Source organism: Sorex fumeus, unplaced genomic scaffold (genome assembly GCF_029834395.1).
Source record: "Sorex fumeus unplaced genomic scaffold, SorFum_2.1 ptg000037l, whole genome shotgun sequence".
NCBI lineage: Eukaryota > Metazoa > Chordata > Mammalia > Eulipotyphla > Soricidae > Sorex > Sorex fumeus.
In genome coordinates this window covers 1,214,123-1,229,941 of record NW_026606094.1, presented here as the reverse complement: position 1 = coordinate 1,229,941, position 15,819 = coordinate 1,214,123, and the positions used below count along the sequence as shown (strand labels likewise).

Genomic DNA, 15,819 nt, shown 5'->3' with positions numbered 1-15,819 from the left:
TCTGTGTCTTTGGTTCTAACCTCTAGCTTGCTTTCTCTTTGGCCTGATGCTGAGAGTGAAGAAAAAAAAAAGGGAGGGGATAGTTTCTATTTTTATAAAGTTTCTCCATGTTTTTTCTTATTTCAATTTAACTTGTTCCCAAAGTTCTGTTTCTAATAACCTGGGCCTTAAGCTAGTGGGGTTAACAACAATTGCTTAGAAACACCTTAGGTGATAGTTGATGTATGGAAGAAGATTCTCCACGCAGCAGCAATCACACTAGAGGGGCAGAAGCAGAGAGGAAAGGCCTGAAGGATGGTGAGAATCTGACTGGTTTGGCACTACTGGTACTAGCAGGTTCCTATGGCCTCTGCCCTACATTTCAGTAAAACCTGGAGTCCAAGAGTATGCGTCTGATGGAATGTCCAGAGAATTCTGACCCTCTGTGTTCATTTTTTTGTTCTCTGCTGTGAAACATGACCACTTGAGTTTAGCAACCCTTTACATGCACATCTGTCATCTTATACTTCTGCAAGTTGAACGTCTGAAAAGGGTGTGATGGGATGAAACTCAAGATATGAGCAGGGGTGCAGTCTTTCTGGGTGCTGAGGGAATCCACACTCTGCTTCTAAGAAGAGACTTGTAGTCCTTCATCCTGGCCTCTTCCTGTTGTCAGCACATCACTTCACGCACCACTGCTGTGGTCATAAATCCTTTCGCTCTGACTCTTGGAGGACACTTGACCTGATCAAGGGACCACCTAGATTTCCCAGGATTGTTTTCCCATTTTAAGTTTTTTCATTTGACCACATCTATAAAGTCCTTCTGTCCTGTAAGGGAACATAAACACAAGTTCCAGGGACTGGTATAGGCACTTTTCTTTTGTTTGGGGTCTGTACCCAGCGATGCTGAGGATCCTGGTTCTGCACTCAGGAATTACTCCAGGGATCAAACCTGGGTCTGCTGCATGCAGGGCAAACACCCTATTTGCTGCACTATCACTCCAGACCCTCGGCACATTTTTTTAATGGGATAAGCTTCTGGATAAGCTAATGTTGCATCCTGGCAAGAGTTTGAGGTAGGTTATTGGTCTTTATTTAAATAACCACCCAAAATTTATTGTGTGCTTACCGTGTACCATGCACATCTTCATTACCAACGTTCCTGGGCAAGTCCTTTGCTATATTCTGACTTTTCATTCTGAAGAACATCTATGTTAACAGAGCCTTCCCAAAGAGGAACAGACCATTTTTTCCCCCACAAGAGTTCTTCTGGCCCATTCTTAAAAAAGGAGGGAAATTTAGAAACATTTTGCAAACCTTCTGCCCATCCATCCCCTCCAATAAGTCAAGAGTAATCAAATATTCCAGTTGTCCTAAGTAAAATAGAGAGGATAAAGTGAGGGTACCCAACATGAATTCTAGAATTCATGTTGGAAATTAAGCCTCTAGAGACTTATCAGTACGCACCAGGAACCTAGTAAGTCACTCAGAAAAATGCAATAGCATAGAGATTCCAGATTTATTTTCATTTATCAGTACTTACTGATGGAGAAATAACACAGTGAAGAGAGGAAGGGGTAATCACAAATATCCTTGTGAGGACACACAGACCCCACTGTTCAAAAGAAATAGCTGCACAGTATATGACAATACATTCTAGAAGGTTTAAGTGAAATATTTTAAAGCAGAAACAACAACCAAGTGAGAATCAGAATATCAAATTTGTCCTCACTGGAGGGCACCAAACTGTAATGATCAGCTTTTCCATGTATCTGCCCTACTCACAGGGATTTTTCCTACTTTGTAACTGGCCAATCCTACTCAAACCATAGGAATGAGTCTGGGGACCATGTGTGTGTGTGCTAAGATTGGTCCTCTAGAGAAGTCTTTGTTGCTTGGGCACTAGATCAGTATCGTTCAGCTGATGTTAGAACCACAAACAGGGTGGGCTTTAAACAACAGAAGGTGGGGCCAGAGAGATCATACAGGTTAAGGCACTTGTCTTGTTGGCTGCCAATCGCAATTTAATTTCTGGTACCATATATGGTCCCCAGCACAGCACCAGGAGTGGGAGTGAATCAAACCCTGAACAGAGAACCAGGAGTAAGCCTTGAGCACAGCCAGGTATGGGCCAAAAAAAAAAAAAAGGAAATGTCTGGTCTCCCCAGAGACCTTAACCCCATTCCCCAAATCAATGTGCAGGCAGAGTCACAGTCCCTCCAATGCCTCTGAAGAGTCTTCCTGGCCTCTCCCAGCTTGGGGGAGCCACAGGCATTCCTCAACTTACCAGCACTTCAGGGCAGCCTCCATGTACTGATCTTCCTTTCATGTATAGGTCCCAGTTTCCTCTTATAAATAATCTGGTCTTTACTAATTTCATCTACAACTGCCCTTGTGCCAAATGAGTTCAAGTTTTGAGCTACCAGGGAGGTACGGCCTTAAACTATATTTCTTCTTTGAGGGGTGGCAAATGGAGAGGAGAAAGATGTAGTTGAATATACAGCAAGTAACTAACCCAAACTCTGGCCACCAGAGTGCCTTCCCTGAAGCTTTGGGATTAAGAATGGAATTCTAGACACACCAGGATGGTCTGATACAGAGAGAGGAGTCTCAGGGAGGCTGAGACTCAGTCCACTTCAGTCTACTCAAGGATTTATTTCTGTTTATTTACAGAAAGAGGAGGAGGAAACAGATGGAGCATGGGGTAGGGAGACAGGGAGATGGATAACTGGGGCCGAGGAAACATCTACTGTGTTCTTGTGTTTTGTTGTTCTATTATTCTAGCCATACCCAGCAGTGCTCAGGGTTTATTATTGGCTCTATGCTCCGGGATCATTCCTGGAGGGGCTCAGGCAGTGATCCTGGTGGATCAGGTATCAGGTCATCAGGTAGCAAACCCAGGTCAGCCACATGCAAGGGAAGCGCCCTATCAGCTGTGTTATGACTCCAGCCCCTACCTGGCTCTTAACTAGCTCTTTGAAGCTCTATGGCAGGCCTTCCTTGGGCTCCCCTCACCATTCTATGCTCGGAGAAAAGCCTACTTTGTTTGTTTAAGGAAGCTCAGTTTGATTTCTGTTACTTATAAGCAAAGCCAACAGAAAAACTATAATAGAGGAAGCTACTCTATTTTCTCTGAGAGCTGCAACAACTCTTTCACCATGCTTGAAACAGCATAAAAAATCTCTTCCGGTTCAGTAGAACAGACTCTGGTAGGGATCTTACTGGACTAAAAACCAAGGTGTGGGTAGAGCTGTGTTTCTTTCTGGAAGTTCCCGGGGGAGAATCTCTAGCCTTGCCTCTTCCAGCTTCTTAAAACCCCCTTATTCTATCTTCAAAGCCAACAACAGTCGATAAAGTCATTCTCACCATGCCATCTGTCATGTTTTCTGCAGCCAAGAAAGGTTCTCTGCTTTTCAGGATTGGTACTTTTAGATCGGGCCCACATGCAGAATCCAGGCTCTTTTCCCCATCTCAGTCAAGGTCCTGAATCTTGATCCCGTTCATCTGCAAAGTCCCTTTTGCTGTATGGAGAAGCATAGTCACAGCTTCTGGGAATTATGATGGGATCATCTCTTACCCACATTGCTTTGCTTATCATGGAGGCACAGTATACTATATTATGATCATTTGTAGTGAGAGGGATGGCTGAGAATTTTTTTTCTTTTTGGATCACACCCGGCACTGCTCAGGGGTTACTCCTGGCTCTGCACTCAGGAATTACTCCTGGCCGTGCTCGGGGGACCATCTGGAATGCTGGGAATCAAACCCGGGTTGGCTGCATGCAAGGCAAATGCCCTACCTGCTGTACTATCACTCCAGCACTATGGCTGAGAATTTTATGATCTTTCTTTATACTGTTCCTTCTTAGCTTGGAGAATCACTTGCTTAATCGGAAGCCTTGACTTTCAGAAGCTCTTTATGAGAAGCACCCAGCTTAACTCATCAGATTCAAGGACTTTATTTAGCTGCCTTCTCATAGCTAATGGTTTAACTATTCCACAGAGATACCAAATGAAGACCTATTCCCCAAGGACCTATTTGGAACTGGGAGGAATGAACAGAATGGAATCAAATGACTATTCCCCGTTAGAGAGCTGCCTTTGTTAAATTATAATCACTAGGAAAAGGTGATTGAAATTCCTCCTAATGGAGAGCCCGGGGGTGGATTCTTAATAAAAGTGTTGTTTCTGGCAGGAGGCTGTAAGGTCCAATTTATGTGTCAATAATAAACACAATAGACACCTACAGGTGCCTTGGTAAAGTCATTCATTCACTCAACAGAGATAAAGTGCCTAGTGCCTCTCTCACAGTGGGCAAACAGTGAAAGTGCAAATGTCTTCCAAATTCTATGGAAGAGGCCTTTTTTTTTCCTTGCCTTTTGGGTCACACCTGGCGATGCACAGGGGTTACTCCTGGCTCATGCACTCAGGAATTACTCCTGGCGGTGCTCAGGGGACCATATGGGATGCTGGGAATCGAACCCGGGTCGGCCGCATGCAAGGCAAATGCCCTACCCACTGTACTATCACTTTAGCCCCAAGAGGCCGGTTTTGACTCCAATGTTAGCTATACGATAGGAAGAAAAAATAGAGCAGGCTCAAGAGTCAGATGATGGAAAAGAAGCTATTTGGATGATGCAGTTAAGAAGGTCTTTTGTCTTTATAGGCATTTCACTTTGAAATAATCATACCCTCACAGAAGGTTGCAAAGTAATTTCTAGGTGTCCTCTTGTGCCAGTCCCTAAGCTGCCACAGTGTTAGAACAGCTCATCCTCGGGCACTGATAGTACAGTATTGAAGTCAAAGCACTGACACTCGTACAATTTATATAGCTTATTCAATTCCACCATACAGTTGTGGGTGTGTATTCACCAGTTCCCCCCCCCCCCAGTTACTCCTGGATGCGTCTGAGTGTGTGTGCCTAGTCCTATACAATGTTATCACATGTGTTGTCTTGTGCAATGACCCTCAGTTAATCGAGGTCCTGAATGGCGCACATGAATTCTCTCTCAATAAAACAAATACCCCAGACATACTGGAGTTATCTCTGTCCCCAGCACACCTATCCTCCCCACTCTTTCCAACCTCTGGCAGCCACTAATCTATGCTCCATCGCTATAATTATGTTATTTTCATGTGTGTTACATAAATGGAAGCTTGAAGGAGGTCTCCTTTTGAGATTTACTTTTTCTTTTTCTTTATTTTTAAAAAAAATTTTCAATCATTTCCTTAAGAGCTATCCACATTGTTTTGTGTCTAAATTGTTTCTCTTGCCTTTCTATCTCTGTCTAGAAGTCTTTTTAGGTATAGGTGGACCACAGTTTAACAATTCACCATTAGAAGACTTTGGTTAATTTCCAGTTTTGCACTAACTGCAAATAAAACTGCCGCGAACATTCATATGCAAGTTCCTGCGTGAAAGTAAGTCTTCATTTCTCTTGGCTTAAAGCCCAAGCGTGTGATTACTGGGTTGTATGATAAGTGCATTATGGTTTGGGGTTTTTGTTTTCAGAAATGGGCAAACTGTTTTCCAGAGTGCTTATATTATTTTGGATTCTCCAGCAGTGTATGAGTTATCCAGTTTCTCTACATCCCTGCCAACATTGGGGTTAATCACTGCTTTTTCATTTTGATAAATATGTCCTGTTATCTCTTTGTGGTTTAATTTGCATTTTTCTAATGGCTAATGATGTTGAATGTACTCTCACATTGTTTGTTTGCCACCGATATAGTCTCTTTGGTGAAATGTCTGTGCATGTCTTTGGCCCATATTCTAATTAGATTGTTTATTTTTTAATGTTGAGTTTTGAGAGTTTTTTATATATTCCAGATACTTGATTTTTGTTGGATATGTGATTTGCAAACATTTTCTCTCAGTCTGTAATTTGTCTTTTTCATTTTCCTAACAATGTTCCTTTACAGAGCTAAAGTTGTTTATTATGATCAAACTTATGAAATTTTCTGCATGTGGGCCAAACTTTTGGTATGAACCTATGAACTTTTTAATCATGGGTGCTGAAAAATCTCTCCTATATTCTTTCCCAGAAGTTTTATAGTTTTACAATTGCATTTAATTCTATGATTTATTTTAGAATTTTGTTTGTTTGTTCTGTTTTCTGTTGTCATTTTGTTTTGGGGGGCCATACCCAGTAGTGCAAAAGGCTTACTCCTGGCTTACTCTGGGGACCAAACGGGGTGCCAGGGATCGAACTGTGTTACCATTCAAGGTAAGCACCATACACACTGTACTATCTCTCTGCCCCCCTCTAGCACCATTTATTTAAAGAGTTATCCCCCTCCACTGAATTTCTTTTGCAACTTTGTTAAAAATTAATTGTGGTCATATATATTATATATAATATCGCATTTTGGGCCACACCTAGCTCAGGGTTTATCCTGGCTCTGCACCCTGCAATTACTCCTGGCGGTGCTTGGGGGACCATATGGGATATATGGGATGACAGGGATTGAACCTGGGTTGCAGTGTGCAAGGCAAATGCCCAACCTGCTGTACTATCGCTGTGGCCCCAATTGTGGTCATATTTTGAGTTCATTGTTCGGTTTCATTGTTCATCAAAGTGTCTCTGTCTACCTGTACCACACTGTCTTGACTCCTGTCGCCATATAGGAAGCTTTAATGTCAGGAAATGAAGTTATTTTGTGGTCTTGACTCCTGGTTATTTGCTAGAGTCACAGAGAACGTGCATAGCGGTTGTGGACCAATAGCAGATTCTTTTCTAAATAAAGGATATATAGGTACCATGTTTTGAAAATGTGTATTGAAGAACATACTTCTCTGGATTTTTCTCTTGTGTCTGTGTGCAATATTTATTACTGATCATTAAAATGAAACTTTTGCAATTTAAAAAACATCAAGAAATGAGGGCCAAGGACATCCGTCAAGGGGCTAGACTGCATCCTTTGCATGTGAGAGGCCTGGGTTTGATCTCTGCCCCACTTGGTCCCCCTGAGCACCATCAGGAGCAGTTCCTTTCGGATGGCCTGAGAGAACCAAACCAAACAAAAAGAACTGTGTTAAACTTAGAGGTTGGGGCCGGAGCAATAGTATAGCGGGTAGGGCATTTGCCTTGCACATGGTCAACCTAGGTTTGATCCCCAGCATCCCATATCGTCCCTCAAACACCACCAGGAGTAATTCCTGAGTGCAGAGCCAGTAGTAACCCCTGACCATTGCTGGGTGTGACCCAACACATACAGACACACACACACAAACACCCCAACTTAGAGATTTAAGACACTCAGTTAGGAGACATTGACATCTTTCTCTACATGGAGGCTTTCCATCTCTCCAAGAGTTTTCCTTTCCTTTCTTTCATCAGTATCTTATAATATCCATCATATACATCTTTTTTACCGAATGTAGCCTGCCCACACGTCAGAGTCTGGCAAACTCCCCGTGGCGTACCCAATATGCCAAATACCAGTAACAATGATGGGTCTCATTTTGCTAAAGAGCCTTGAATATAATCTCAGGGCTAGGATGAAGGAGACGTTACTGGGGCCTGCTCGAGGCAATTGACGATTAACAGGGTGATTTGTGATTTGTGATATACATCTTAGGCTTTTTTGTTTGTTTGTTTGTTTGGGGCCACACCCGGAAGTGCACTGCAGCTACCCCCAACTTGGTGATGAGATGTCATTTCTGGCCATATTTGGGGGATTCCCTGTTTGATGAGATACACTCCGGGAGTTTTGAACACAGGTGTGGCTCTGATATCTGGGTATGGGCTGTCAGAGAGCTGGGCACTGTCTTCTGGAAACACTTGTTGGAAGCGCCCTGCTGACAGCTGACACTGGCTCAGACCAGCATGGCCCTTGGGGAAGCCAGGATGGGATGCTGGCACTTAGATGAGTTTCAAAGGGGTACCTGACAGGACATGCAAATGGATTGGGTAAGGGAATATTAGAGAAAAAATCAAGTTAAGGATCTTTGAAGCGTTCAGAATAAGAGAAGGAACACATGGAGGGTGCGGGATCCCGGAGGAAAAGAAAAAAGAAAAAACAGGTTCCAAAAAGAGCCGAGAGCACCGGCAAGTTCCAGATGGAGTAGGCGCCGCATCCCGCCTCCCCCAGATGGAACCCTGGTGACCAGAAGCCTCTACAAACACAGCTCGAGTATGCGGGAACGAGGACTTTTTCTCAAAACCGCGCGGCCGCATAAGCGGCCGCGCGACATCTCTCTATATACAAAGTGATCAATGAGAAATAAACCACCCAATCTTTCTCCCTGAAAATCAGAGTTAAGTTTGGAGCATGGCCACAGCCCCAGAAACACAAGGACTTAATGCAGAAACCAGCAGCTTAGAGCAGAAAAGTGAACGGACGATGAGTTAACCCAGGCCATCATTTCTGCCCAGAGGGGAAAGGGTGTTGCCCCATTCGCCCTCTCTTCTCTGGAAAGAAGGATGGCGGCCGCATGGGAGCCTTGTGGACAGCAGGTATGAGCCAGGGGTGTGGGGGGCGACTAAAACTTCACGAGAAGGGGGGCATTCCGGTCTGTCCTTCACACCCTACCGAGGTCAACAGTTGTCCCCCACGAGCGGCTCCCCAGCACGGCCACAGTCCCAGAAGCACAAGGACTTAATGCAGAACCCGGCAGCTTGGAGCAGAAAAGTGAAAGGACTATGCGTTAATCCAGGCCATCAAGTCTGCCGGAGGGGAAAGGGTGTTGCCCCATTCGCCCTCTCTTCTCTGGAAAGAAGGATGGCGGCCGCATGGGAGCCATGTGGACAGCAGGTATGATCCGGGGGTGTGGGGGTGACTAAAACCTCATGGGAAGGGGGGCGTTCCGGTCCGTCCTTCACGCCCTACCGAGGTCACCAGTTGCCCCCCACGAGCGGCTCTCCAGCACGGCCACAGCCCCAGAAGCACAATGACCTAATGCAGAACCCAGCAGCTTGGAGCAGAAAAGTGAAAGGACTATGCGTTAATCCAGGCAATCATTTCTGCCCAGAGGGGAAAGGGTGTTGCTCCCTTCCGCCCTCCTCCCTCTGGAAAAAAAGATGGTGGCCACATGGGAGCCTTGTGGACAGCAGGTATGAGCCGGGGGTGTGGGGGCGACTAAAACCTCATGGGAAGGGGGGCGTTCTGGTCCGTCCTTCACGCCCTACCGAGGTCACCAGTTGCCCCCCGCGAGCGGCTCTCCAGCACGGCCACGGCCCCAGAAGCACAAGGACTTAATGCAGAACCCAGCAGCTTGGAGCAGAAAAGTGAACGGACTATGCATTGATCCAGGCCATCAAGTCTGCCGGAGGGGAAAGGGTGTTGCCCCATTCGCCCTCTCCTCTCTGGAAAGAAAGATGGCGGCCACATGGGAGCCTTGTGGACAGCAGGTATGAGCCGGGAGTGTGGGGGCGACTAAAACCTCATGGGAAGGGGGGCGTTTCGCTCCACCCTTCACGCCCTACCGAGGCCACCGGTTGCCCCCCGCGAGCGGCTCTCCAGCACGGCCAGGACTCCAGAACACAGAAACCAATTTCTTAACTATCTGACTTTCAGTAGAAATACTTCCAGGGTCAATAGGTAAAAGAGCAGAAATCCAAAACCAACATTTAATTCTTGAACCCAGCCGTAGAAAGCAAATCACTTCACAATGCTTTTTCAGCATGTCTGATTTGGGGGGGGGGGGTAAACTCTAAATAATAGTGGTGAATCTTTTATTGAAACAATGAATCTAATCAAAGCAGATAGAGTGTTAACTAGAATTCATCTGCCTCACAGGGACGGGGAGGGGTGGGGGGTGGGGTTTTATTGGGGTTCTTCATGGTAAAAAATAAGTATTGGTAAAGGGAAATGTGTTTGATATTTGCATGACTGAGACATAAACCTGAAAGCTTTGTAACCTTTCCCACAGTGATTCAATAAATAAATAAAAAAAAAAATCAAGTTAAGGAAGACTCCAAGTTCTTAGCCCAAGCAGCTGGAGAAATATCAGTGTCATTTACTGAGAAAAAAAAAATGGCATTCTGTTGCAAAAAGCAGAACTGTCATGACCTGGAAAAGACCAAACTTTCTCAGTGTCACTTTTCAGTCAAAGATATCACTCTTTCTTAGGTTCCTTAGAGCTAAGTAGTGATGAGCTTGATTTTCTGCCCTAGCCCTTCCTTTACTTTTGCAGTTGTTATTTTGATGATGGGGTGGTACTCTTACTTCTGGTGTGCTCACATGCCAGTCTGTGTTTCCAGGAAGTGCAATTCAGTGCTGATTGCTCTCAGCATGAGGACAGGTGCCAGGGAGGAAAATGTGGTCTGGCACCTGCAGGACAGGCACCTTCCCATTGAGCCACAATCCCCTAGCATGAATCTTATAGCTTTTTAATTGCAATAAGAAATATATAAAGTAATGGTTGCATTCTAGCTACTCAACTCTCAACTCAGTGGTATTACCTGTATTTATAATGTTGTATATCCACCTCCATGCCCTCACCCCCAGTATTTCATAGTTCTGTACCCACTGGACTGCCTAGCAAGCTATATTCTAGATCTGCCTTTATAAATGTATCCATTGCAGGTTGCTCATGCATTTGTCTTTTTATTTCTAGCTTACTTCACTGAGCACACTGTTTTACAGATTTACATTGTATACCCTTGGTCAAATTTTCTTTTGTTTGTTTGGGCCACATCTGGTGATGCTCAGAGGTTACTCCTGGCTCCGCACTTAGGAATTATTCCTGGTAGTGCTCAGGGTACCATATGGGAGCTTGGGTATACAACATGGATTGGCTTTGTGCAAGGCAAATACCTGCTGTATTATCTCTCTTGCCTATTTTTTATGGCCCAATAATATTCCTTTATGTGTATATTTCACTTTTGTGGGTTTATTTTTTTAAGTATAATTTTTTGTTCGCTTAGTTTTTGCTTTGTTTTATGAGTCATATCTGGCACTGCTTGGGGTTTACTCCTGATTCTGTGCTCAGGGACCACTCCTGGTGGGCTCTAGAGGCCATATGGAATGCTGAAGATCGAATCCAGGTCATTCTTATGCAAGGCAAACACCTACCCACTGTACCATTGCTCTGGCCCCAGGATAATTCTTTAACCAAAAAAAAAAGTGGGGGTAATTTCAGATCATACTTGGCAGTACTTGGGAGTAGCTACTCCCAGATCTGGGCTCAGAATTACTCCTGGTGGTAGTAGGAAGACCACGCAGGGCTGGGGATTGAACTGGAGTCAGCTGCATGCAAAACTCTCAGTTCTTGTACTTTCTCTCTGGCCCACCACATTTCATTTAACCAATCATCCATTGCTACACTTCGCTTGCTTCTACCTCTTTCTTCTACCTCTTTCTTGACTATTGTGAATAATGTTTCTGTGAATGCTCATTTGTGTGTACAGATGTTTGACTTCCCACTTTCAATTCTTATGGACATATTCCTGGGAGTGAAATTGATAGACAACATATTTGTTGTTATTATATTACACATTTTACTAACAATATTTTATTAGGCTGTATTATTGTATGCTACTGATGATTATGTGTTTATCACTGGGTTCTATGTTCAGCCTTGCAAGAAACCACTAAATTTTTCCACAGCATTTGTAACATTTAAAATTCCCAGTGGTGAGACTGAAGAAATAATGAAACAGGCTGGCAGCATCCTTTGCATGTGGGAGGCCCGCTGGGAGTGACCCCTGGGCACTGAGCTGGGAGTAACCCCCAGCACCAACAGGGTGTGGTCACCTCCAAAAAAAAAAAAAAGTAAAATTAAATATGGCCAAGCCCAAAGGTCCCTACTTCTCCGCATCCTTGCCAACACTGGCCATTTTCCATATTTAGTTCTTTGTTTTGGTGCTGGAGGTCAAACCCAGGGCCCCATACATACAAGCATTGGCTTTCCCATCTTTGACTACTTTCTGTGTTCTACTTTTTTAACTTTTTGATGTATGTTTTCTTAGGAGGACCTCTCCAGTTGCGCCATGTTTGGTTTTGTTTTTTGAATAGCCATTCTCGTAGTTGTGATGTGGCATCTCACTGTGGTTTTGATTTGCTTTTCTCTGATGTCTAATGGTGGTGGACATTTTTTCATGCGCTTGTTGCCCTTTTGGAGAAACATCTGCACAAGTCTTTCCCCACCCTGCTCTGCTCCTCTTCCCTTTGTTGTTCCGGTTGTTCTGACCTTGGGTTGCACATATTTGTTTTGTTAGTTTATTTTTGGTTTTGTTTGGGTTTTTTTTCGTGTGTGGGTGGGTGGGGTGGGGGAGGACACTCAGCTGTGCTCAGAGCTTACTCCTGGTGGGCTCTGAAGACCTTATGTGTAGAGGATTGAACCTGGGTCAGCTGCGCACAAGACAAGCACCTTACCTGCTGTACCATCTCTCTGGTCCTCATATTGCACACTGTGCTGTGGCACTAGGAATTCCAAAGGTCAGTGCTGCCAGGGACACACTTGGCATGTGGGAGTGCCAGGGATGGAACTCTATCACTGAGCCCTCCCTGACCCCTATTTGAGTCTTTATTTTTTTTTCTTTTTGGGTCACACCCGGCAATGCACAGGGGTTACACCTGGCTCTGCGCTCAGGAATTACCCCTGGCGGTGCTCAGGGGACCATATGGGATGCTGGGAATCGAACCCGGGTTGGCCGCGTGCAAGGCAAACGCCCTACCCGCTGTGCTATTGCTCCAGCCCCTGAGTCTTTATTTTTATTCTAATCTTTTGCTTTGTGGTCATAAGTGGCTGTGACTGTGGTCAGGTGTTATTCCTGTTCTGTGCTCAGGGATCTCTCCTTGAGGTGTTTGAGGGACCGTATGCAGTGTCTGGGGTAGAACTGGGGTTCACCGTGTGCAAGGCAAGCACCTTCCCACTATACCATCTCTTCACCCTCACCTACCACACCTGCTTTCAAGGTTTTTTTCCCTATTAAGTAATGAAGTTTTGTTATTGCCATTCTTGAGTTTTAGAAGTTCTTCATAGGTTCTGGATATGAATCACTTATCAGGTATATAATTTGCAGATATGTTCTCCATTCTGTATATTGTTCTTTTTTGCTTTATTGATAGAATCCTTTATGTATACAAATCTTCTTCACTTTGGATACAGTACAATTTATATTTTCTCTATTGCTTATATTTTGGTGTCCTAGTCATGAATGACAAATCTGATGTTATACAGGCTTCCCCAGAGTTTTCTAAGCATCTTATTTAATTAATTTTTGGGGGACCACACTCAGTGGTTCTCAGGGCTTACTCCTGGCTCTGTGCTCAGGGATCACTCCGTGCTCAGGGTCACTCCCAGTGGGGCTCAAGGGACCATATGGAGTACTAGAGATCGAACCTAGACTGGCCATATGTGAGGCAAGTGTCCTCCCTACTCTGGTCCCCAAGTAATTCTCATTCTTTTGCCTATAAAATGTCCAGTTTGGGGCTCCAGAGAATAATTCAGGGATTAAGGCACTTGCTCTGCATGCAGCTAACCTTAGTTCAATTCCCAGTCCTGTAGAGGGTTCCCTGAGTGCCACCAGGAGTGATCCCTGAACACCGAGTCAGGAGTAAGCCCTCGAAAACATTACTGAGTGGGACCTCCCTCCTCACAAAAATATCCAGTTAGCAGGCCTAGGCATAGCTGAATTGTAGAACACCTGCCTTTCAGGTATGAGGTTTGAAATCTAGCGCTACCTATGCAGAATGCAAAGGGGTGTACTTCTGGTGGCCTTTGACCAAACTGTTTAAGCCTACTTATCTCAGTAGCAGCAGCTACAAAGGGAATGAAAGGGGAAAAGTTCCATTTTTCCATTAGTGTTGAAGGACTGTCTTTATCACTGGGTGAATTTAGGGCCCATGTAGAAAATCCTTTGGCCATTTATGTGAGGGTTTCACTTTAGACCTTCTATTCTATTGTGTTTACCTATATGGCTATCCTTATAGTATCAGAGTGTTTTAATTCCCATAAGTTTGCAGTAATTTTAGAAATTGGGGGAGTGAGCTCTCCAATTGTTCTCATCTTTTCCAAGATTATTTAGGCTATTTAGGTCCAATTGCAATTCAATGTACTTGAGTGGAGTTTGCCAGACTCTGCCGTGTGGACAGGTTACATTCGATAGCCTGCCAGTTTGTCCAAAGTAGGGTAGTCGGGGATTGGGCCGGGGGTCGGCCCGGGCGCTGAGATGTGGGGCATCCCCCCGTACCCCCCTCCGTATGAGTTCTGTGGAGGGATGGCATACTGTGGCTCACAGGTGGGAATGGGGCTGGTGCCCCAGGCTGGCCTGGACACCCCTCAGCCCGACGGCGAGCCTGGCGCAGGGGCGGAGAGCAACTCCGAAGGGGCCTCCCCGGAGCCTTGCGTTGCTCCCCAAGTGGCCGTGAAGCTGTAGAAGGAGAAGCTAGAGCAGAACCCCGAGGAGTCTCAGTACATCAAAGTGCTACAGAAGGAACTTGAGCAGTTTGCTAAGCTTCTGAATCAGAAGAGGATCACCTTGGGATATACCCAGGCCGATGTGGGGCTCACTCTGGGGGTTCTCTTTGGGAAGGTGTTCAGCCAACCAACCATCTGCTGTTTCGAGGCACTGCAACTCAGCTTCAAGAACATGTGTAAGCTGCGGCGCCCCTTGCTGCAAAAGTGGGTGGAGGAAGCGGACAACAATGAAAATCTACAGGAGATATGCAAAGCAGAGACCCTTGTGCAGGCCCGCAAGAGAAAGCAAACGAGCATTGAGAACTGAGTGAGAGGCAATTTGGTAGTCATTACAGTGTATCAAAAGACCAATGTAGGTAGTTCTGAGATCTTTAAAAAGCAAAGACTTCCTGCTCATGAACTCAGAATGCCTTTCCATTGATTTCAACCTTGTTAATTTCTTTCAGTTTTTTTTTTTTGGCTTTTGGGGGTCACATTCAGTGATGCTCAGGTGTTATTCTTGGCTCTGCACTCAGGAATCACTCCTAGAGGTGCTCCAGGCACCATATAGGATGCCAGGAATTGAACCTCGGTCAGCCACATGCAAGGCAAACACCCTACCCACTGTACTAACGCTCTGGCTCTCAGAAATTTTTAAAAGTAGTTTTCGGTGTATAAATCTTTTACTTTCTTGATTAGCTTTCTTCCTAAGGAATTTGTTCTTTGTGATGCTTTGCAAGTGGAATTATCATCTTGTCTCTTCAGGTTGCTTGTTTGCTGCTGTGTGAAAACAAAACTGGTATTATCTTATTTTTGGTAAAGGATAAAATAAAGATTCAGAATATGTTGTTCAAAAGTTCTTAGCTAGTAAGTTGCAGCTTAAGTCTCCATCTTGAAATCCATCGTAGTGCTGAGAAGGTCTCTTATTTCTCCCCTTCCTCAGTGACGTTCTTCCTCTTCCTCTAGCTTGATGCTCTTAGTTGAAAATAAAAAATACCAGAAAAAGAAAGAGCTGGAGTATGGCAAAATTAGATTCTAAATTTTGGTGGGAGGTCAGAGAGATAGTATAGCAGATAAGGTGCCTGTCTTGTATGTGGGTGATCTGCGCCCTATTCCCAGCATCCCATATGGTCCCCCAACCCCTGCTAGCAGTGACCCATGAGGACAGAGTCAGGAGTAAGCCCTGAGCACTTGAACACTTCCATTTATGGCCCAATCAACCACCACCACCACCACCCCCCAAAAATAAGAAAAATTTAAATTGTGGCAGGTGCAACAACTGAACACTAAGTAAGGAAGCAAAATCTCAAGGTTCCTTGAAGTTCTCTTCATTCTTTGAAGTAGAAGGACCAAAGGCAGATAGCAAGAAGCCAGCCTTGATTAGGTGACCTCAAAATGCCAAAAGATTGGATCAGAATGACTCAGAAATCAAGAAGCTACTTGTAGCAAAGCAATACATTGTCAAACCAGGATGCTGCCCGGGGCTTGTCAA

The 15,819-nt window shown here is 44.8% G+C and overlaps 1 pseudogene; it reads left to right on the top strand.

The window, feature by feature from the left end:
• The first annotated feature begins 224 nt into the window (after positions 1-224).
• On the top strand, positions 225-14,769 carry LOC130027594 (POU domain, class 5, transcription factor 1-like; annotated as a pseudogene).
• The last annotated feature ends 1,050 nt before the right edge of the window (positions 14,770-15,819 follow it).